Source organism: Sorex fumeus, unplaced genomic scaffold (genome assembly GCF_029834395.1).
Source record: "Sorex fumeus unplaced genomic scaffold, SorFum_2.1 ptg000070l, whole genome shotgun sequence".
In the NCBI taxonomy this organism is placed as follows: domain Eukaryota; kingdom Metazoa; phylum Chordata; class Mammalia; order Eulipotyphla; family Soricidae; genus Sorex; species Sorex fumeus.
In genome coordinates, this window is record NW_026606127.1 from 13,143,687 (window position 1) to 13,169,384 (window position 25,698).

General features: G+C 41.0%; 1 protein-coding gene across 1 annotated transcript in view; it reads right to left on the minus strand.

Annotated features, from left to right (window-relative positions):
* SPRY3 (sprouty RTK signaling antagonist 3) overlaps window positions 1-7,908 on the minus strand; it is a 152,748-nt gene extending 144,840 nt beyond the window's left edge. The window contains exon 1 of the mRNA XM_056128853.1: window positions 7,847-7,908. The gene's annotated coding sequence lies outside the window, so the exon portion shown is untranslated. The remainder of the gene's footprint in view (window positions 1-7,846) is intronic.
* Between the last annotated feature and the right edge of the window lie 17,790 nt (window positions 7,909-25,698).

Here is a 25,698-nt window from a genome sequence, read left to right on the forward strand (position 1 = left end):
CACATATACTCTCAATATCCATCCATGTATAAGCAAATTTCATTGCTTCATTTTTTCTAACAGCTGTGTAGTGTTCCGTTGTAAAGACATACCATAGTTTCTTTTTCCTAACAGCTGTGTAATATTCCATTGTAAAGACATACCATAGTTTCTTTACCCACTCATCTGGTCTTGGACATATGGGTTGTTTCCGGATTCTGGCTATTCAGGTTACAATGAACATAGGAGCGAGATGGCATTTTTGCATTGTGTTAGAGTATATTGCAAAGAGTGGTGTTGCTGGATCATATGGAATTTCAATTTCTAGTTTTTGAGTAATGTCCATGTTGGTTTTCCAGAATGTCTGGAACAATCTGCTTTCCTACAAGTAAAAAGTCTTCATTTTTTGTTCTGATCATTTTTTGGGAGAAGGTATGGGCCACATCCAGCGATGCTCAGGGATTGTTCCTGGCTTTGTGTTCAGATGCGACCACTGATGGTGCTTGAAAGCCATATGCATTGCTAGAGATTGAATTCAGGCTAGCCACATACAAGACAAATGTCTTATCTCTTGCTCTCTAATTATATAGGGCTGGAGCGATAGCACAGCGGGTAGGGCGTTCGCCTTACACGCGGCCAACATGGCCGACCCGAGTTCGATTCCTCCGCCCCTCTCGGAGAGCCCGGCAAGCTACCGAGAGTATTCGATATGCCAGACACAGTAACAACAAAGTCTCCAATGGAGACGTTACTGGGCCCGCTCGAGCAAATCGACGATCAACGGGAGGGCCTTTACCTTTACCTTTACCATTGATTTTCAAACTGTACATACATCAGAGTATCCTTGATTTCTACTACAACAAATTGCCTTAGGTGAACTCCATAGTTTTAAATTGAACAAATCTTGAAAAAAACAAAAAATGCATTTCTAACAACTTTTCAAGTGATGCAAGTCCTATGGACTAGATCAAACATGAAGAAACATTTTATACGATTATTTTTATAAAATAGTTATACCATTTCAAAGACACTCTATTTACTCCAATTATGAGTTTTAACAAAATTTTCTAGTAAACTCTATTCTCCCAGTCCTCTCTTTCTGATTTCTGACACACACGATAGTTTAAACTTACAGCTTCTTCTTTTATGTAGGAGTACTGATATTTATTCAGCCACTGATTGGCTGATTGAATTGTGCATGAACTCCACCTTACTTTTTTATCATTTTTTATAATTTTATTTATTGAATCACCGTGAAAGCAGTTACAAAGTTTTTGGGTCTAAGTCTCGGTCATACAATGAAACACCCGTCCCTTCACCAGGTCCCATTCTCCACCCCCAACAACCCCAGTATGCCCCCATCCCACACCCTCCCCCTACCTGGGTCAGATGATTTCAACATTGCTCTCTACTTTGTGGGTGTATTTCCCACATAGCTAACTTTTGGCTGCTTACTTTCTTGGTAAACTTTGCCCCAAGTTTTTGGGGTCTGGCCAAAGGCACAGCAGAAATTTTGGGGTATCTGGAAGTCTGAAGGCTCCATTAGGCTGCTGATGCACTCGCCTCACAGGTACAGATTGACCTGCTGGTGGCACCATACCCCCAATTCACAGCTTCTTAACCCTAGTTTATATCTATGAGATTATTCTCCATTTGTTGCTATTTGAATCATAAATATACATATATATTTCACAATATAAAATATGTTTCCATTCTGTAATTTAATCTCGTTCTTCTTTTTTTATTATTCTTTACGTTTTTGTCAAACTTCTAATTTCTCATTAAGGGTTTTTTCCTGTTAAATTCCAGAGTAAAGCATAATGGGAATACATATTAGTTATTCCTATGTCATGTTATAGCTCATATTTTGCTTTAAAGTCAACTTAGTTTAATCACTTAACTTCCCGTTAATCATCGATTTGCTCGAGCGGGCGCCAGTAATGTCTCCATTTGTCCCTGTCGCGTGCTAGTGTAGCCCAATGGCGTCTGTTCGCTCTGGGAACATGAAGAGCCTCAAACCGATCGTTCATGATCTTGACGAAGAAGTCTGACCATCTGGTAGGTGGGCAGCCACGCGGTTTTTTGACATCCGGTGGAATCCAGTTGGTAACAGCTCTAGTCCAGCGGTCGTCTTTAAATCTCATTACATGACCAGCCCATCTGATTTTTGACACCTTGGCAAAGGAGACAGCGTCCCTGATTCTTGATCGTTGACGGATGTCAGAACTCCGGATTCTTTCTCTCATTTGAGTGAAACGTGCTATTCCAAGCATAGCCCTTTCAATTCCTCTTTGGGAGACCAGAATAGCATTCTCATCCTGTTTGCGTAGGTCCCAGGTCTCTGAGGCATATGTTAATGCAGGAAGAACAGTGGAATCAAAGAGATGTGCCCGGAGCCGGAGGTTCTTCATCCTCTTAGCTATTTCTTCAACGCTATTGAAGGAGTTCCAAGCCGCTCTCTTCCTCCTGCACAGCTCGGGTGCTAGGTCATTTGTCATGTTGATGTCTCGACCTAGGTACACATAGCTGTTGCATTCAGAGATGGTCATTCCATTGAGAGCGAATGGGGCGTCAGGAACGAGGCTGTTTCGCATAAACATTGTCTTCGTAAGATTCAGCTGTAGTCCGACCTTTCCACACTCACGGTGGAAGTCGGCCAGCATTTGTGCCGCTTGGCTGATATTTGGTGTTATTAAAACAATGTCATCAGCAAAGCAGAGGTGGTGTAGTTGCCGACCATCTATCTTCACTCCCATTCCTTCCCATTCCAGTCGTCACATGATGTTCTCGAAGGTGGCACTGAAGAGTTTCGGTGAAATTGTATCACCCTGCTGAACCCCTCTCTTGACATCGATGATTACTTCTTTGTAGAATGGTGAGATCCTGGTAGTGAATCTGCAATACAGCTCACGGAGGATCTTGATGTATTGGGCTTGAATGCCCTGATTGGCTAGGGCTTCAATGACCGCTTCCATCTCAACAGAATCAAAGGCCTTCTTTAAATCAATGAACGTTAGACAGAGCGGCATCTTGAAATCCCAAGAAACCTCAATGAGCTTGGTTATTGTGTGGATATGGTCGATGGTGCTGAATCCTTTGCGGAACCCGGCTTGCTCGCATGGTTGTACTTCATCTAGTGTTCTGCCAATCCTATTTAGGATGACTTGAGTGAACAACTTGTAGATGACAGACAATAGGCAGACCGGGCTATAGTTGCCAATGTCATGGATGTCTCCCTTCTTGAACAGTAGTACGGTCCTGCTGGTTTTCCATTGGGACGGAACCTTGCATTCAGACAGGTAGCGTGTGAAGAGCCGAGCCAGTGTATTGATGAGTACTGATGGCAGGTCTTCAGTTGTTCAGGTCTGACCTTGTCTGGGCCAGGTGCTGTTCGTTTCTTTACCAACAAAATGGCGTGTCGGATTTCGGAACGGAGAACGTTTGAAACAACATATCCATCCTGTGGAATTTGGTATGTCAGCAAGTGGACATGGCTATCGAAGAGATTTGAGTAGAAGTCATGGATAATCTTCTCCATTGCCGTTCTGGAGGATGTGATAGATCCATCAGGACGTCGGAGTGCAATCATCTTGGTCTTGTAGCTGGCGAAGGACAGGCGGGCGTTACGAATACTTTTCCCGGCTTCTGTCGCATCTACCAGAACTTCTGCTCTTCTCTCTTTGAGGTCTTCCTTGATCGCATCTCTGCACTGCTTTGCGAGCTCGGATGTTCGCTTGCAGTTGCCTGAGGCATGCGCCAAACCACGTTGGTGAATAAGCTCAAGAGTTTTCAAAGACAGGCTTTTTTTGTGGCTATCTCTCTCTTGACGTTCCTCGCACAATCATGGAGGTGCTGAACCAGTCGATCGTATTCCTCGTCAATGTTGTCAACAATGGCATCTTCCCATGTTGCCGCAATAGTGCCAAAGAGTTCCAAGTTGGTGTTCATTCTGGGAGTTCTCTTTTTGAACTTTGCAGCCCTTTCTCCCCGCTCTGTGAAGTAGAATTTTGCACGAAGGAGACGGTGGTCCGATCCCATTCGAAATTTTGGGACAACAGCGACATCAGTCAGGCAAAACCATCGATTGAATATGATGTGGTCTACTTCGTTGTGGAATCGTCCACCGGGAGACTCTCATGTCCAACGTTTAGATTCTGCCTTCTGGAACTGAGTTACCATGGATGGTCTTGGTCGACATGATGAACTCTGACAGTCTCTCACCCTGTTCGTTCCATTCTAGGCCATGGGTCCCGATGTGAAGTTCTTCAGCTGATCTTCTTGGTCCTATCTTGGCATTAAAATCACCCACGATGATCTTGTAGAAGGTGTAATCTTCTTTATAGAACTTCTTCAGCTCCATGTAGAACTTCTCGATTTCTCTTTCATCATAATGAAATGTTGTTGTGTAGACAACGAAGATAGAAACTGCCGGCAGTTAGCCACATCTATTCAAATGTAAACATCCGATTCGGGTTGTTAGGCATTCGAATGAATCAATGCTCATGGCCAATTTTGTGTTGACAAGGACACTGACGCCTCTGACACCTTTTTTATCGCATGTTCTGAGGAACAATTCTTCTCCAGTGTCGAAAACAGCATGATGAGATTCGTGCCTTCTTGTCTCGGTCAGACCAATGATGTCGTACTTGAACTTTCGTGCTTGTACTATCAGGTCCTCAATGGATGCATCTGATGCTAGCATACGTGCATTGAAAGTACAGACGATCATTTTTGTCTTCCTTCGTTGTGGCAGCCTAGTTCGGCCTTGAGATTTTATCGGCCTCTCCTTTCTCATCCTTCTCAGTGCTGCCATGTTGGTGAAGCCTTCAGGGTCAGGTGAATGAGCCCCATTGTAATTACTGGTTTTGGCATATCGAATACACAACGGATAGCTTGCCAGGCTCTTTCGTGTGGGCGGAATACTCTCGGTAGCTTGCCAGTCTTTCCGAGAGGGATAGAGGCTTTTGGGGCGACCTCTAATTGCCCTCGTAGGTGTTATCATATTTGAACTCTATCAAATATGGTACGGCAATTCTGGAAGATGGGTATTTAGTGTCTTATGATGTGTTCCAGTAGTGGACACTACCTCCACTACCTAGCTGCCGCCACTCTCCAGGACGCTTTCCGGACCCGCGTGGCAGCTCCGGCCGAGACTCACGCACGACTGAAGACCCACAGAACAAGATAAGCGGAACTCTCTGAGACCTTGGACTCCAGGCTCAACAGACCCAGGGACAGAGATTCTCTGCTTGCCCCCACCAACCACAGGTGACAAAGGGATTCTAATCAGGAGCCCCATCCTACCCTGCCCTGTCTGCTTCCACCAACCACCAGAGACCCAGGGATCGCATTGCGCACAGAAGACCCACCCTACCCCTACCGGGACCAGATAAATACCCCACTGGCAGACCTCCACTACCGATACTACCTCCACTACCCAGCCGCCACCACACTCCAGGACGCTTTCCAACTTAGTTTAATGTAAAAATATTTGGTTCACATTTTTCTTGTTTAGAGTAATTCAGAGTAATTTTAACATCACAATTTAAAAGAATTACAGAATAATGAATTAGAAAGCCTTTCACTGATAATGAAAGGCTGGAGCGATAGCACAGCGGGTAGGGCGTTCGCCTTACACGCGGCCAACATGGCCAACCCGAGTTCGATTCCTCCGCCCCTCTCGGAGAGCCCGGCAAGCTACCGAGAGTATTCGATATGCCAGACACAGTAACAACAAAGTCTCCAATGGAGACGTTACTGGGCCCGCTCGAGCAAATCGACGATCAACGGGAGGGCCTTTACCTTTTACCTTCACTGATAATTGCATTTTAGACATATAATGTTCTAGCATCAATCCCATCATCAGTGTCAACTTCCCTCCACTAGTATTCCCCAATTCCCTCCTGCCCCACTAGCGTGCTGCCTTGATAGGCACATTTTAAATTTTGGTGATTGCAGTTTTAGTACCATGCTTTCAGTGTTGTTGAGTCTGTGGTTGAGATATATAGCTATACCATTCTCCCACATCACTGGTATATCTGAGGACCTTGGCCCCTGTTCCCCTATTACTTCCCTTTCTCATCTTCTTCCTTTATCTCAATTTTTTTCCTTCTCTGTTGTTCTCCCTATACTCTGGGGTCAAGGGTGATGTAGGCACCCTACCTTTACTAAATTGCATTCCCCTGTCCAGTTATTCTAAGTATCACAGATAAGTGGGATCATCCTGTGTTTGCCCTTCTGGCTTACTTCACTCAACATGATTTCTTCCAGTCAATTCAAATTGCAGCAAATTGTGTAATTCCATTGTTCCTTGCAGCTTTATAGTATTCTATTGTATATACATACCACATCTTCAAAATCCACTGATCTGTCATTGCAAACCTAAGTTGATTCCATATCTTAGCTATGTGCTGCAATGTATAATGGTGTGCCTATATTATTTTCAATTAATAACATCACAACTTTTTCAGACTACCCTGAGCAGATTTCTTCTGAAACTTTCCTCCTGGACGAACTCCATGACTACCTTAATATGCTTTATAAATATATACAATTTTATATGCATAAATATGTATATGTGTCTTTTTGTAATAAGAGTAGTCCTTTTGCAGTACCAGTAATTTTATTTATTTCCCATATTTATTTTCATCAATTTGAAACATTATAGAATTTCTTGGGTACAGCTTAATACCTCTATATATGATTAGGATTCATGGTGCTGCATCCACCACCAGATTCCAATAGCACTCCATGTACTCAAAAATACAGTGTTTATGAGTACTCAAACCCTTGATGGAGGCCTTCTGCAGTGACCAATTTTACCATAGCCTTTCTGAACCAGCAGTTCCCTGGACAACTCTATGAGAGCACAACTGAACACCTCGGTGGCATGTCTTTGACTTCTGTACAATCAATATTTCAATCTTTACTTCCTGTTGGAAGTATTTAAATTCATATTATAATTAAGATCCATGCATAGACTAGGTAAATGAAGAAAAAAACCAACAAATCACTATTCTGTTGGTTGATATTTTTTACTGAACTATGTTTTCCCAAGATTAACTGACTTTTGAGGTGTTTCATTCCAATTTTATGCTTCCAATGGCCAAAGCCTTATTTCCAGTCACCTATGAGCATTAGTACTCAAGCCCAGAATTTCTATTTCTGCTTAGGATAAATTAGAAAATATAGTCATACCAGCCCTGAAAGTGAGAGAATCAGTCAAGTAAGCTATAAGATCCTAATTAAAAGAAACTCATCAGACTTTTGGCTTCAAGTCTCACATGTAAAAAAAAATTGAAATTTGTAACTTCCAACTTATGGGGAAGAAATATGATCAAAATTGAAAAGCAATGCCATTTTAATTTACGATGCTTTCTTTAAATACTATGGTTTACAAAGTTGTTCATAATATGTTTGTTTCGGTATTCAATGTTCCAACTCCAATCCCACCATCCGTGTTATACTCCCTCCATTATTGTTCCTTCTCACCTCCCAGGCTTGGCCCCTATTAGGCACAAAATAATTTATTTTATATCATATGTTACAAAAATGGTAAATGTAATTATCAAAAACAGTTCAGTAAACGAAAAACTGTGAAATTTGCTATATCTCACAGTGGTGCTACTAAAGTCATTGAGGACATATGGAGCTGTTAGTTGCTAATTGAGCCTTATTGAGCTTAGAGAGCTTCTATAATAGTTCTTGAGTGTATTAGACAACTGAGGTTGTAGAGAAAACTTTCATCCCCAAATCTAGAAAGTGGCAAATCTAGAGAGGCAAAAATAAGATCTAATAGCCTAGAGCAGAAACACCACTTTATGAAATGTTAATTTTGATAAATTATTGAAGGTTCAGCATGGACTACCTGCCTTATGAAGAAGAGATCCCTGGAGGCCACAGTCTTAAAGGTTTTACCTTCATGAATCAAGCTGGTTCTTATATAAAAGAGACAAAAATAAAAACCATATAATTCTGACAAGGGAGGGAAGAGTAAACATTGCATTGTCCATAACAGCATGTTCTCAAATCACTCTCTTTTAACAAAGGCCTGAAAGACTTGATCAGAATCTTATCCCATCTGGAGAAAGGACAGTTCTATGTGACTCCAGTACTTTCAAGCCCTCTTGTTTCACCACAGAGGGAAACTATGAAATGCTGTTAAGGAGAGTCCAGAGGCACATTCCCACTAAAAGTAAGCATTTAATTGTAAGATTATAGAATATACACTCTATCTCATACCTAACCACCACACCAATACGTTTCAGTATAATGAGTACTAGAGATAAACGATCTGCAAAATGCAAACTTGATCTGCTGAAGTAGCTCTTAAGGCATACCAGAGCTAATAGGAGAGACAAAAATCAAGGACATTAAAGGAATTTGAAGGCTTTGACCCCTACAACTACAGCAAACATTAAACATAGCCACCTAAATCCTAGTCAGATGAAAACAAAACATCACACTAAAGTCCTATTTAGCTAAGTATTATGTGTGGCCTTCAACAAAAAACTTACAAGGAAAGCTAGAAATCTAGAAAAAATACAATCTGTAGATACAAAACAAGCATTATAACCAGACTCAAATATAACAAAGATTTTGGAATTAACTGATATTATTAATCCATTATTAATCCATTATTAATCCACTCTCCACACGTCCGGACGGGCCTCATGCATGAAAGAACTGGCAGAGGAACCCAGTCATGCGAGTCCCGGAGTTGAGGTCTTCAAGCCTACTCGCATTGGGACTGGGCCTTCTCCACCCAGACACCCTCCCCCCATCTTCCAGTAGGTAGGCGTCACATCCACTAGCTGCTGCCAGCGCCAGGTTGGTCCCATCAATAGCCAAGACTCAGAGACTATAAAATCCAGCTCCCGGAAGCAATGCGGACACGCGACATCTTATTTTCCTTTGGAGAACCTGGCAGGCTACCAAAAGTATCCCGCCCGCATGGCAGAGTCTGGCAAACTTCCTGTGTCGTACTCGATATGCCAAATACCAGTAACAATGATGGGTCTCCTTCTCCTAATCCTGAAAGAGCACTGAAATGGCTCTTTTAAAATCTCAGGGCTAGGAGGAAGGAGACATTACTGGTGCCTGCTCGAGGAAACTGACGAACAACAGGATGATCGTGATCGTGATTAATCCATTAGCAGTTTTATAAAAAGTAGGCAATATTAAAAGACAGACATAAAATATAAGCAGAGATATGAAATTCTATACAAGTATTATAAAAATGCTGGAATTTAAAAGCACAACAAAATACTTCTGATGAGTTCATCAGTGAAGTGGCATGACCAAAACAGAATTAGTGAGTGTAAAGCCAGATTAAAATAAAAATTTCCCGGGGCTGGAGAGATAGCACAGTGGGTAGGGTGTTTGCCTTGCACGCGGCCGACCTGAATTCGATTCCCAGCATCCCATATGGTCCCCTGAGCAACGCCAGGAGTAATTCCTGAGTGCAGAGCCAGGAGTAACCCCTGTGCATCGCCAGGTGTGACCCAAAAAGCAAAAAATAAATAAATAAATAAAAACTTCCCAAAGTTAAATGCAAGGAGAAAGAAACAATTTTTACAAACTCTCAGAATAGAGCACCTATGAACTATGGGAAATTTAAGAGGTGTGTAATCAACATCAACTTTAAAACATGTTATTTGTGATATGCAGCATTCTAGGCCAACTATCTGGTAAGCACAAAAAAATCGTAGGAGAGACACAAATTATAAATTATAATTTGGGAACAGAAAAATATCATTCAAATCCACCCAAATATAATGGAAGGTAGAAACTTAAGGGGGAAAAAACATGAAGATCAGGCACTCTTACCATTATTCAGTATTGTACTGGACGTCCTAGCCAGTGCAATTAGGCAAAAATAAAATAATGGTTATCAAAATTGTAAAGAAAGAAGTAAACTCACTAATATGACAAAATGCGAATATACATAGAAAACCATAAAGACTCCACCAAAAATAAGTGAAGACAGGAAAGTGACAGAATACAACAGTCATTATCTATATGCATACACACAACACACACAACATACACACATACACACGGACTATGTTGATTACACGGACTATGTTGATTACTCCTAAAACAACTTTCACATTTGAAATTTTGTATTATAAATTGTAAAGTAAACCTCCAGCAATAATTTGTCTAAAATGAGAGGAAAAGGGACTGGAGTGATAGTACAGCGGGTAGGGTGTTTGCCTTGCATGCGGCCGAACAGGGTTCAATTCCCAGCATCCATATGGTCCCTCAAGCACCGCCAGGAGTGATTCCTGAGTGCAAACGCCAGGAGTAACTCCTGTGCATCACCGGGTGTGATCCAAAAACTAAATAAATAAATAAATAAATAAATAAATAAATAAAATGAAAGGAGAAAAAAATCTTTTCTTAAGAAAATGAGAGGAATCAACCTCCCTAACTTCAAACTCTACTACAAAGCAGTAATAATTAAAACAGTATGATACTGGAACAAAAGCAGAACAGCAGACCAATGGAACAGAGTTGAATATACTGACATCTCCCCCCAAACATACGATCATCTAATCTTCGAGAAGGGGGCAAGAAATGTGAAGTGGAGTAAGGAAAGTCTTTTAAACAAATCGTGCTGGCAAAACTGGATGGCTACATGCAAAAAAAATGGGCTCAGATCTATGCCTAACACCATGTACAAAAGTAAGATTAAAATGGATTAAAGACCTCAACATCATACCGGAATCCATAAGGTACATTGAAGACAAAGTCGGCAAAACCCTCCATGACATTGAAGCTAATGGTGTCTTCAAAGATGTCACGCCACTGGCTAAGCAAGTGAAAACAGAGATAGAAAAATGGAACTATATTAAACTAAGAAGCTTCTGCACCTCAAAAGAAACAGTGACCAAAAAACAAAGACAGTCTACAGAATGGGAAAGGATATTCACTGAAAACACATCCGACAAGGGGTTGATATCAAGGATATACAAAGTACGGGTTGAACTCCACAAGAAGAAAACACCCAACCCCATCAGAAAATGGGGCGACGAAATGAACAGAAACTTCCTCATAGATGAAATCCGAATGGCTAAAAGGCACATGAGAAAATGCTCTACATCATTAATCATCAGGGAAATGTAGATCAAAACAACAATGAGGTATCATTTCACACCACAGAGACTGGTCTACATCCAAAAGAACAAAAGCAACCTGTGCTGGCACAGATGTGGCGAGAAAGGGACCCTCTTTCACTGCTAGTGGGAATGCTGACTGGTTCAGCCCTTCCGGAAAACAGTATGGACGATTCTCAAAAAACTAGAAATTGAGCCATGGAGTAAAATTCCTTGGCTCAATTTCGAGTTTTTTGAGTACCTCATGATGTCTCACTAATGAAAAAAAAACTAGAAACTGAGCTCCCATTTGACCCAGCAATACCACTCCTGGGAATATACCCCAGAGAGGCAAAAAAGTATAGTCGAAGCGACATACGTAGTTGTCTGTTCATTGCAGCACTGTTTACAATAGCTAGAATCTGGAAAAAACCTGAGTGGCCGAGAACAAATGACTGGTTAAGAAACTTTGATACATCTACACAATGGAATACTATGTAGCTGTCAGAAAATATGAAGTCATGAAATTTACATACAAGTAGTACTACATGGAAAGTATCATGCTAAGTGAAATGAGTCAGAAAGAGAGGGATAGACATAGAAAGATCGCATTCATCTTCATCTAGGAAACACAAAGTAACAAAATAGGAGACCAACACCTAAGAACAGCCGAGATAAATACCAGGAGGTTTACTCCATGGCTTGGAGGCCAGCTTCACACTCTAGGGGTAAAGGCAGCCCAGATGTAGAAGGGAGCACCAAATGGGGGGTATTGGGAGGATCCCCCCAGGATGGGAGAAGCGTGCTGAAAGTAGACTCTAGACCGAACATGATTGCCACTCGATGCCTCTTTTACAGGCCACAACACCCAAAAGGAGAGAGAGAACAAAAGGGAATACCCTGCCACAGGACAGGGTGGGATGTGGGGAATGAGGGGGGTGGGAGGGATACTGGGATTAGTGGAGGTGGAGAATGGGCACTGGTGGTGGGATGGGCACTCAATCATTGTACAATGGAAACCCAAGCACAAAAATGTCTAAGTCTACAACTGTACCTCATGGTGTTTCACTAATAAAAAAAAAATATTTTCTTTAAAAACAGTTGGTGGTTGTGGGCCATGCTCAGTGGCTACTCTTGGCTACTCAGGTGCTCAGGAGTGACACCTGGAAGTGCTTCAGGGACTTAATGGAGTGATGGCAATCAAATCTGAGTATGCTGCAGGAAAGGTAATCAATCACCTTCCGTCTCATACTATTGCTCCGGCACTAGAAATTTTTCTTTTAAAATTTCTGTTTGATGAAGTGTATCAACTTTTACTCTAAAGCAATGTAGTATTAATAGGTTTCCCAGAGACTACCAATGGAGTGATAATCTTTCCACTGTATGCCAGTAACTCAATTTCCTTTGGGGATGAGTATCAGTCACTCTTCCACTATATCACTCACTTTTCTAATAGTTGGTTAAATGGCATAAGGGCATCTAAATATACAAGGGGAGTTAAAAGTCTCAACTTCAAATTCAGTGTAACAACTAGTGTGTCCCTGTGAAATCATTTTTCCTTTGACAAACAAGACTTCCAATACAAGAGACTTCAAAGTGACAAGGTCAAGAGCAAAAAGTTATGCAAATGAGTTATCAGATGGTACTTCCACTTCCATCCCTTGATTCTTAGTCATAGGTAAAAAGGTAAACACAGCGGTAGGGCGTCTGCCTTGCACACAGCCAACATGGCCGACCCGAGTTCGATTCCTCCGCCCCTCTCAGAGAGCCCGGCAAGCTACCAAGAGTATCTCACCCGCACAGCAGAGCCTGGCAAGCCACCTGTGATGTATTCGATATGCCAGACACAGTAACAACAAAGTCTCCAATGGAGACGTTACTGGGCCCGCTCGAGCAATTCTTAGTCATAGCCATCTAATATTTTGTCTTCCAAATGGTTCCACAGCTGATTCTTCATCAGCCTATCCACTGTTCAATCAGTCCAGTCCAGCTATTTCTGGGTGACAGGACATATGGTAAAACAAATTAACTTTTTACAACATGACCCAATTAATGTAATTCTTTTATTGTGAAATGGATTTCTTATTAAGAATGATGTCATTAAAATGCCATGATACTGAGTGTAGCATGCCACCTGGTAGAGTAAACAGAAACATATAAGTCCATATCAAAAGTGAGTGTCTATTCTAGTGAGAACAAATAACTTCCCCCTCCTTCACAGAAGCCTATGTAGTTAACCTGTCATCTGGTGGATATCTTGCCCTCACTAGGAAATGGAGTTAAAAGTGTTCCTCTCTTTCTTGGCAGATTAGGCACACAGCAATAGCAGTATCTGAGTATAATTTGGTTGGATTTCTTTTCTTTCCCTTTTTCCTTTTACTCCCCTTCCCTTCTCTTCCACCTGTGAGTCACTTCCGATGGTGCTCAGAGAACCATGTGTAGAGGATTGCACCCAGATCTCCTAATGCAAAACAGGAAAGCTTGTTGAGCTAGCTCTCTTGTCCTGTGATTTATTAAAATGCTCCTGTGTTGTGGCTAGAAAAATAACACAGTGGGTAGGGTACTTGCCTTCCAAATGGCCGACTCAGGTTCAATCCCTGACACCCCATATGGTAGCCTGAGCCTTCCAGAAGTGATCCCTGAGTGCAACACCAGAAGTAAGCCCTGACCCAGAACCAAAAAAGAAAACGTTCCTGGCCTATGAATCTCCCAGAAACTTTATTGAATCGGTATATTCTAAACTTTTATGGGTTTTGTTTCCCATTCTCTGATCTACATGTCTAACTAAATATCTAAAGTCATTGTTACTTCCCCTTCGTCAAATAAAATTATTGTATTATCATTAATATAGAAAATTGGTATAATATTTTGAGGAGCATCAAGATGTTGAGTATATTTGCATGCTATGGCAGAGAGCAGGAATGTTGATGTAGGTGATGTGTGTACCGATGTCCTGTAAATATAAGCTGATCCTGTCATCCTTGTAAACTCATGTAAGGAAAAATCATTTTAAATAAAAAAACCAGTGATATATCTAAGTGATAGAGCGCATGCTTCATATGTGTGAGATCCTTGATACCATTCCTGGTACCACACATATACACACGAACAATTTTCCCAAGTCAATGGTTGCATACCAAATGAGAGGATATGTTGATCTAGTCTCCTAAACAGTACATATGGATAATAGCTTGCCAAGATACATTCAATTTTTGCATAATCCAGATAGTTAAATAAGAATGTGCTAGGTATTAATATATCTCCTTCTCATAAGTCTGTTATTGTGTCCTTAATCCCTACGATTACCATTACCATATACTTTTTTATAGGTTTACTTTTCCTGATGATTATAAGCTCCTGAGTCTTATACTTGGTTCTTCCTACAGTAATAGCTTTTGTTTCAGAAATCACAGAGTAAAATGTAGAGATTCTTCTACTTCCTGAATATATTTACAGTAATTTTACATTCAAGAATCATGAGGGGATAACTAAAGGTTGGAGTATCCTACCTATTTAGTCACATTGTTTTAAACAAAAGATAACATTCCATTTACCATCTTACAACCATAATTCCATATTTAGGTTTATGTATCATGATAATTATCTGGGCTTTCAGAAATTGACAAGGATTCAGAAATAGTGTCTATGCCTTTTTTGGTATTTTTTTGTGTTATCATCAACATGATAATGACTAGCCAGATGTCCAAAGCCACAGAAGAAAATTTGGAATAATATTTACAATATGACTTAGGAAATAAAATACTTTAACAATACTAGTAAAAACTGTTTTCCATGGGAAGGAAATAAACAGGACAGTAAGAGAAGTAATCCAAAGCTGTGCTTTGTACACTATTAATAAACACAGTGGAAATCCTGTGCCTCTTCTCCTGGCACCAAATGCTCTGCATTGAGGAAACTCCCAGGGAAGAATTGGCAGCTTGACATCAGACAAATGCCTCAATACTCAGGTACAAATATTTATTGATTCTTATTGACAACTTCACTGGATGGGTAGAATTGTTCCCCACCCACACTGAGAAAGCCAGAAAAGTGTCTAAAGTATTACTTAAGGAAATTATTCCTATATTTGGGTTACCCAGCCCACTACAAAGTGACCTTGTACTTCTTTCGCTTCTAAAGTCACCCAAGGGTCCAGAACACTAGTACAGCAGGTAGGGCACTTGCCTTGTGCACCACCAGCCAGATTCAATCCCAAGTATCCCATATGGTACCCTGAGCAATACCAGGAGTTACTACTGAATGCAGAGCCATGAGTAATCCCTGAGCAGCACTGGATGTGGACCAAACCCCAAAATAAATTAATTAATAGAATCACCCAAGATTTAGCCTCTGCTTTGAAAATTAATGATAAATTCCACACAACCTGGTATCCTCAGTGATCAGGAAGAGTAGAGAAACTTACTCACACTCTAAAAAAGATATTAGACAAATTATGTCAAGAAACTTCTGAATCGTGGCTCTCAAGTACAAGATTGGGCAAAATTTCAGCATAGTCCCTTTGAGCTATTGTATGCTAGGACATTTTACTTTCTAACTGGACTTTATTTTTTAATTAAATTTTTTATTAGTGAATCACCATGAGGTACAGTTACAGACTTACAAACTTTCATGATTGCATTTAAGTCATACAATTGTCAAGTACCCATCCCTCCACCAGTGCCCATTTTCCACCACCAATGGACCCCAAATCCCTCCCATCACACCCACCCTAGCCCCCACTACCCCGCCCCACCTCTGTGGCAGGGCATTGCCTTTTGCGCGCTCTCTCTCTCTCTCTCTCTCTCTCTCTCTCTCTCTCTCTCTCTCTCTCTCTCTCTCTCTCCTCTTTTGGGTGTTGTGGTTTGCAATGGAGGTATTGAGCAGCCATCATGTTCGGTCTATAGTCTACTTTCGGCAAGTATCTTTTAACCTGAATGTGTCCTCCCAACATCCTATATTTGGTGTTCCCTTCTCTATCTGAGCTGCCTTTTCCCCCAGCATGTGAGGCCAGTTTTCAAGCCATGGAACAGACTTCCTGGTCCTTATCTCTACTATTCTTGGGTGTTAGTCTCCCATTCTGTTACTTTATTTGGCACATATGAGTGCAAACTTTCTATGCCTGTCCCTCTCTTTCTGACTTATTTCACTTAACAAGATACTTTCCATGTTGATCCATTTGTATGCAAATTTCATGACTTCATCTTTTCTAACAGCTGCATAGTACATAGTGTAGATGTACCAAAGTTTCTTTACCCACTCATCTGTCCTTGGGAACTCTGTTTTTTTCCAGATGTTGGCTATTGTAAACAGTGCGCCAATGAACATACAAGTGCAGATGTCATTTCTACTATACTTTTTTACATCTACAGAATATATTCCCAGGAATGCTACTGGTGGGCCAAATGGGAGCTCAATTTCTAATTTTTTGAGAATCATCCATACTGTTTCCAAAAGGGCTGAACCAGTTGGCATTCGCACCAACAGCGAAGGAGAGTCCCTTTCTACCCACATCTGCGCCAACATTGGTTGCTTTTGTTCTTTTGGATGTGGGCCAGTCTCTGTGGTGTGAGATGATATTTCATTGTTGTTTTGATCTGCATCTCCCTGATAATTAGTGATGTAGAGCATTTTCTCATGTGCCTTTTAGCCATTCAAATTGTTTCTTTGGAAAAGTTTCTGTTCATTTCATCACCCCATTTTTGATGCGGTTGGATGTTTTCTTCTTGTGGAGTTCAACCAGTGCATAGTATATCCTTGATATCAACCCCTTATCAGATGGGTATTAGGTGAATATCCTTTCCCATCCTGTAGATTGTCTTTGTATTTTGGTCACTGTTTTTTTGAGGTGCAGAAACTTCTTAGTTTAAGACAGTCCCATTTGTTTATCTCTGTTTTCACTTGCATGGCCAGTGGCGTGTCACTTTGAGTATACCGTTAATGTCAATGTCGTGGAGGGTTTTGCCAACCTTGTTTTCAAACTACCTTATGGACTCTGGTCTGATGTTGAGGTCTTTAATCCATTTTGATCTGACTTTTTTACATGGTGTTAGGTAGAGATGAGTCCATTTTTTGCATGTAGCTTTCCAATTTTGCCAGCACCATTTGTTAAAGAGGATTTCCTTGCTCCACTTCACATTTCTTGCTCCCTTATCAAAGATTAGATGTTTATTATCATATATTTGGTGGGTGTCAGTATATTCAACCCTGTTCCATTGGTCTGTGTCTCTGCCTTTGTTCCAGTACCACGTTGTTTTACTTATTACTGCTTTGTAGTAGAGTTTGAGGTTGGGGAGGTTGATTCTTCCCATTTTCTTTTTCCCAATTGATTTAGTTATTCATCCCAAGTATTCCCAAATCTTAAGAATTCCCAATTGCTTTAGCTATTCATCCCAAGATGACTGGACCTGTCAGTAGCTAGACAGTTACACCCACCAACTGCCGTGTGACCCCAACAACGGCCAGGATCCAGAGATTATCACAACAAGCTCCCGGGAGAGCACAAGGCAGAGTCTCCTACCCTGTGCCTGACTGTCCTCGCCAGAGCCCAACAGCTGAAGACCTCCAGGCCCCAGCCAAGGCCATACTGGGACCACTCTCCACACACTTGGATGAGCCTCACACATAAAAGAACTGGCAGAGGAGCCCAGGTGTGTGGGTGACAGACTGTCTGAGTTCATCATGTCAACCAAGACCTTCCATGGTAACTCACAGTTCCAAAAGGCTGAATCTAAACGTTGGACATGGGAGTCTCCCGATGGACGGTTCCACAATGAAATAGACCACATCATATTCAATCGGCGGTTTTGCCTAACCGGTGTTGCTGTTGTCCCAAAATTCCAAACGGGATCAGACCACCGTCTCCTTCATGCAAAATTCTACCTCACAGAACGAGGAGAAAAGAATGCAAGGTTTAAGAAGAGAACTCCCAGAACGACCACCAACTGGGAGCTCTTTGACTCTGTTGCGGCAACATGGGAATATGCCGCCATTGACAACATTGATGAGGAATATGATAGAATGATTCAGCACCTCCATGATTGTGCGAGGAATGCCAAGAGAGAGATAACCACAAAAAACCGCCTTTCTTCGAACACTCTTGAACTTATTCGCCAGTGTGGCTTGGCACATGCCTCAGGCAACCACAAGCGAAAATCCGAGCTGGCAAAACAATGCAGAGAAGCCATCAAGAATGACCTCAAAAACAGGAGAGCAGCAGTGCTGGTAGATGCGGCAGAAGCTGGAAAAACATTCGTAATGCCCACCTGTCCTTCACCAACTACAAGACCAAGATGACTGCCTTCCGACATCATGATGGATCTATCACATCTTCCAGAAGGGCAATGGAGAAGATTATTCATGACTTCTACTCAGATCTCTTTAATAGCCATGTCCACTTGCCCACATACCACATTCCACATGATGGATATGTCGTTCCCAATGTTCTCCCTTCCGAAATCCAACATGCCATCTCGTCGGTAAAGAAACAAAGAGCACCTGGTCCAGACAAGATCAGACCTGAACACTTGAAGAACTTACCATCAGTACTCATCAATACACTGGCTCGGCTCTTCACACGCTACCTGTCTGAATGCAAGGTTCCATCCCATTGGAAAACCAGCAGGACTGTACTACTATACAAGAAGGGAGACATCCACGACATTGGCAACTATCGCCCCATCTGCCTATTGTCTGTCATCTACAAACTGTTCACTAGAGTCATCCTGAATAGGATTAGCAGAACACTAGATGAAGGACAACCATGTGAACAAGCCGGATTCCAGAAAGGATTCAGTACCATCGACCATATCCACACGATTACTAAGCTCATTGAGGTTTCTCAGGAGTTCAAGATGCCGCTCTGTCTAACGTTCATTGATTTAAAGAAGGCCTTTGATTCTGTTGAGACGAAAGTGGACATGGAAGCCCTAGCCAATCAGGGCGTACAAACTCAATACATCAGGATCTTTCGTGAGCTCTATTGCGGATTCACTACCAGGATCTCACCATTCTACAAAGAAGTAATCATCGATGTCAAGAGAGGGGTTCGGCAGGGTGATAACATTTCACCAAAACTCTTCAGTGCCACCCTCGAGAACATCATGCGACGACTGGAATGGGAAAGCATGGGAGTGAAGATAGATGGTCAGCAACTACACCACCTCCACTTTGCTGATGACATCGTTCTAATAACACCAAACATCAGTCAAGCGGCACAAATGCTGAACAACTTTGACCGTGAATGTGGAAAGGTCGGACTACAGCTGAATCTTACGAAGACAATGTTTATGAGAAACAGCCTTGTTCCTGACGCTCCATTCACTCTCAACGGAACCACCATCTCAGAATGCAACAGTTATATATACCTAGGTCGAGAAATCAACATGATGAATGACCTGACACCTGAGTTGCGCAGGAGGAAGAGAGCGGCTTGGAATGCCTTCAAGAGCGCTGAAGAAATAACTAAGAGGACAAAGAACCTCCAGCTACAAGCATATCTCTTCGATTCCACTGTTCTTCCTGCATTAACATATGCCTCAGAGACCTGGGCCCTATGAAAACAGGATGAGAACGCTATTTGGGTCTCTCAAAGAGGAATTGAAAGAGCTATGCTCGGAATATCACGATTCACTCAAATGAGAGATAGAATCCGGAGTTCTGATCTTCGTCAACACTCAAGAATCAGGGACGCTGTCTCATTTGCCAAGGCATCAAAAATCAGATGGGCTGGACACGTAATGAGGTTTACAGACAACCGCTGGACTAGAGCCATTACTGATTGGATTCCAAGGGACATCAAAAGATCACGTGAACACCCACTTACAAGATGGTTAGACTTCTTCGTCAAGACCCTGAATGATCGGTTTGAGGCTCTGCATGTTCCTAGAACGAAACAGATACCATTGGGCTACGCTAGCACGCAACCGGGATGAATGGAGACGTTACTGGCACCCGCTCGAGTAAATCGATGAATAACTGGGATTAAGTGATTAAGTGATAAGTGAAGTGATTCATGGGGGTTTAAAATCAATGAAACTAAGAGCTGGTTCTTTGGTAAAATAAACAATATTGATAAACCACAAGCAAGGCTCATGAAGAAAGAGAGAGAGAACCATACCTAATCAGAAATGAAAAAGGGGACATCTCAAAAGAAACCAAAGAAATTCAAAAGATCATCAGAGACTACAGTGAAAGTCTGTATGCCATGAAACAAGAGAATCTAGAAGAAATGGATAAATTCCTGGATGCCTATAATCTCCCAAAGTTGAACCAAGAAGATCTGGAATACTTAATTAGACCTCTTAACATCAAAGAAATTGAAACTGTAATCAAAAGTCTTCCCAAAAACAAAAGCCCAGGTCCAGATGGATTCACTAGCGAATCCTTCCAAACATTTAAAGAGGACCTATTGCCAGTTCTTCTCAAGCTTTTCCAGGAAGTTGAAGAAACAGAAACTCTCTCAAACAGTTTCTATAAGGCATATATCTCCCTAATACCAAAAGCAAACAAAGACACCACAAAAAAAAGAAAACTACAGGCCGATATCCCTAATGAACACGGACACAAAAATCCTCAACAAAATATTAGCAAATAGAATCTAGCAACTCATCAAAAAGATCACCAAGATCAAATGGGATTCATCCAGTAGATGCAAGGAGGGTTTAACATTTGTAAATCAATCAACATAATCCATCATATCAACAAAAGAAAAGATAAAAACCATATAATCACATCAATAGATGCAGAGAAAACATTTGACAAGATCCAGCACCGATTTATGATGAAAACCCTCACCAAAATGGGTATAGAAGGGACTTTCCTCAATATAGTCAAAACCATCTAACACAAGCCTATGGCAAGCATCATCCTCAATGGGAAAAACTAAAAGCCTTCCCTCTAAGATCAGGGAAGAGACAAGGATGTCCACTCTCTCCACTGCTGTTCAATATAGTACTGTAAGTACTTGCAATACCAGCTATAGCACTCCTGGGAATATATCCCAGAGAGGCAAAAAGGTATAGTCGAAGTGACATCTGCAATTGTTTGTTCATTGCAGCACTCTTTACAATAGCCAGAATCTGGAAAAAACCTGAGTGCCCGAGAACAGATGACTGGTTAAAGAAACTTTGGTACATTTACACAATGGAGTACTATGTAGCTGTTAGAAAAGATGAAGTTATGAAATTTACATACAAGTGGTACTACATGGAAAGTATCATGTTAAGCGAAATGAGTCAGAAAGAGCGGGATAGACACAGAAAGATTGCATTCATCTGGGGAACATAAAGCAACAAAACGGGAGACTAACACCCAGGAATGGCTCAGATTAGTACCAGGAATTTTGCTCCATGACTTGAAGGCCAGCCACATGTGCTAGGTGAAAAGGAAGCTCAGATAGAGAAGAGAGCACCAAATAAAGGGTATTGTGAAGACCCTCCCAGGGTGGGAGAGACATGCTAAAAGTAGTCTATAGACCAAACATGATTGCCACTCAATGCCTCTCTGGCAAAACACAGTACCCAAAAGAAGAGAAAGAGAACAAGGGGGAATGCCCTGCCACAGCGGCAGCGTGGGACGGGGGTGGGGGATGGGGGTGGGAGGGATGCTAGGACCCGTGGTGGGAGAGGATGGGCACTGGTGGAGGGATGGGTACTTGATCATTGTATAACTGAAACCCAAGCACAAAAATTTATAAGTCTATAAATGTACCTCATGGTGTTTCACTATTAAAAAATGATTAAATAAATAAATAAATAAAAAGTTAAAAAAAGATATTAAGGGCATTCAGATAGAAAAGGAAGAAATCAAGTTCTCACTATTTGCAGATGATATGATAGTATATTTAGAGAGCCCTAAAACCTCTCTACCAAGAAACTCCTAGAAGCAATAGACTTGTACAGTAAAGTTGTAGGCTATAAAATCAATACCCAAAAGTTGTGGCTTTCCTATACGCAAATAATGAGAGAGAAGAAAGTGACATGAAAAAAACAATCCCATTCACAATCGTGCCTCAAAAAATCAAGTACCTCGGAATCAGCTTAACTAAGGAGGTAAAGAACTTGTACAAAGAAAACTACAAAACACCACTTCAGGAAATAAAAGAGGCCACGAGGAAATGGAAAGATATCCCCTGTTTATGTATTGGGAGAATTAATATTGTCAAAATGCAGTACTCCCCCAAAGCATTGTACAAATTCAATGCGATCCCTATAAGGATACCCATGACATTCTTCAAATGGAGCAAACACTCCTGAAATTCTCATTGGACTTTAAAAGTCCAATATTCACTGTATCACTGTCATCCTATTGTTCATCGGTTTCCTTGAGCGGGCACCAGTAACGTCTCCTTCGTCCTAGTCCTGAGATTTTAGGAAGTGCCACATTCAAGACTCTTTCAGGGTCAGGAGAATGAGACCCATCATTGTTACTGGGTTTTGGCATAGTGAATATGCCACGGGGAGTTTGCCAGACTCTGCCGTGTTGGCAGGATACTTTTGGTAGCCTGCCAGGTTCTCTAGAGTAAGAACTAGATTGGGACTGGGCCTCTACCACCCAGATACCCCACCTTCCAGTATGTAGGCGTTACACCCACCAACTGCCCTCAGTGCCGTGTAATCCAATCAATGGCCAAGACCCAGAGACTATAAAATCCAGCTCCCGGAAAAGAATATTAACTAAGTATATTATCAATTTAAGGAAAGATGCAGCAGGTAACTCAAGAATATGGAAATACCATTTTACCTAACACAAATAGAGAATTAACCCCATCTAAAATTCAGCCTTGGAGTTGGGTCTTCCTAATAACTTGGGAATTTGGATCCACTTCCAACCAACCAACTGCTTAAATGGAAAGAAGTTTATCAAGTTATCTTAAGCACTCCCACTGCTATAAAACTTAATAGAACTTCTAGTTGGGTTCATTACTCCAGGATAAAACCAGCTTCATCTAAGTCATCCAGCAAGCAGACTCCTACAGAGAGCAAAAACAACTATTGCTATAAACCCATTGAGGACTTGAAACTTCTCTTTAGGAGAAAATCCAACACTGAAAGAGAAGCTATATGTCTTTGAAGACGTATTTACAGGTGGTCAGTAAAAGGAAACTCTTAACAGTTTTTACAACAAATTTTACAATATGCAAAAGAAAGAAACCAAAACTCCTACAGTAATCATTGTCTTGTTAAAACTCAGTCAGAGAAAAGACTTTCACTCCTCCAGTTCTATACACGTACTCTCTTTCAGATTTTGTCCACATTGACAACCCCATAAAATAATTGCTTAAGTCCAGTTTAATATTAAGTTACTACATTCAGGGTGATAGTACAGCAAGTAGTACACTTACCTTGCATGTGGCTAACACGGTTTCAACCCCCAACACACTCTATGGTTCCCTAATCACATCAAGAGTGATCCTTGAGCTCAGAGCCAGGAATAAACCTTGACCACTGCCAGATGTGCCCCAACCCCAAAAATAATGCCATCTGCACTCCAATGTTCATTGAAAAACTGTTCACAATAACCAGGATCTGGAAACAACCTGAGTGCCCAAGAACTTAGGACTGGATAAAGAAACTATGGTACATCTCCATAATGGAATAATATGCAACTGTTAGGAAAAATTAAGTCATGAAATTTGTGTATAAATGGATGGACAGGGAGAGTATCATGCTGAATAAATTGAGTCAAAAGGAGAGGGACAGACGTAGGAGATTACACTCATTGTGGGATATAAAAATACTACCAGTATGCAACTAATATCTCAGGACAGAAAAATAGGGGGGCAGGAGAACTGGTTCATGATTGGGAGTTTGCCACAAGTTGTAGGGAGCAGAGGGTAGTTAGGTAGAGAAGGGACCACTATGACAAAATAGTTAGGAATTACACTTAGTGTTAAAAGTAGAAAAAATGGGTAAACATGGTGACTTTTGAGTATCTGTATTGAAAACCATAATGACCAACAGGAAATAGAGAGAGAGGAAGAATAAGAAGGAGGAGGAGGAGGAGGAGGACGAGGAGAAAGAAGAAGAGGAAGAAGAGAAGGAAGAGGAAGAAGAGGAGAAAGAGGAGGAAGAGGAAGAAGAGGAAGAGGAAAAAGAAGAAAAAGAAAAATATGATGAAGAGGAGGAGGAAGAGAAGGAGGAGGAGAGGAATAGGAAGAGGAAGAGGAAGAAGAAGTAGAAGGAGAAGGAGGAGAGGAAGAGGAGAAAGAAGAAGTGGAGGAGGATGAGGAGAAGGAGGAGGAGGGGAAGAGGAGGGGAAGAGAAAGAGGAAGAGGAAGAGGAACAGAAAGAAGAAGGAGAAGAATAAATGTGCTTTCCATAGAGGCAACTGGGAGGGGCTGAGGAAAACTGGGACAGTAGTGGTGGGAAATGTACACTGGTGAAGGAATGGGGGTTGAAACATTGTATGACTGAACCCCAATCATGAACAACTTGGAAACTGTGTGTACCTCATGGTAATTCAATTAAAAAATAATTTTAAAAAATTGTCCTTAACCACCTAGTTTCATTATGGTTTATTATGCACATAAGATGACTTATAAACTATCATTCCTCTTGCTAATTTGTTTCTTCTTCCTAATACAGTTAGCATATTCCCATTTTATTAATATAATAAATATTAATATTTAATATGAATATAACAAATTTAATATAAACATTAATTTTATGATTAATGCTAATAAATATAATGAGAATATAATTAAATCTTTAGGGAGTGGAAAATGGAGTACTTACTAAACCATTATGGGAGGATAACTCAACACCCAAGAGTATGATAGTGATGATGGTAGGAATCCTTTGGATTCCTTCTAAATTATGTCATTGACATTACAGTATATCAACCTCAGAAAAATTCAATCTATAATTCTGTTCAGTCAAAATAATAGCGAATTAGCCAATTAAACTGTTCAAGATACTTCTTCAAAGCTAATCATTAAATCAAAACTCTCTCGTAGGTGTACCTATCTAATAAATCCAATATGATACAGTGTTAGAGTCCATATTTCTCAGTAAAATGTCCTTAGAATTTCTATAAACGTTTCCTCAGAGTTGTAACAACTTTAATTCGCAAATATTTAAATTTTGACTGAATATAAACTGTTTTCTTTGGTGGTAGTTGGTGTTGAGACCATACCCAACTGTATCCATGTTTATTTCTGACTCTGTGCTCAGGAATCACTCCTGATGATGATCAGGGGACTGACTACATGTGATGTCAGGTATAGAAGTTGAGCTGACCATGTTCAAGACAAGTGTCTTTACTTCTGTGCTATCTCTCTGGCCCAAGTTATTTGTGTGTTAATTTATTTATTGGGCCACACCCAACCATGCTCAGGGTTAACTCCTGACTCTGTGATCATAGATCACTCCTGAGGATAGAACCAGGGGTCAACCAGACACAAGGAAAGCACTTGTACCCCTGTATTAACTTTCCAGCGCTAAACTTTTCCCTATTGAATCAGACTTTATACTTGTCTACCAGTACACACCGATACCTAGTTTTCCCACAAGAACCTACTGGAAAAAAGTAGTAAGAAAGTAGATCTTGAGTAAAGAGTCATCTTCTAGCAAGGCAACTTTGGAAAACAATTTAACAGTATCTACTAAATTTGACCATACTC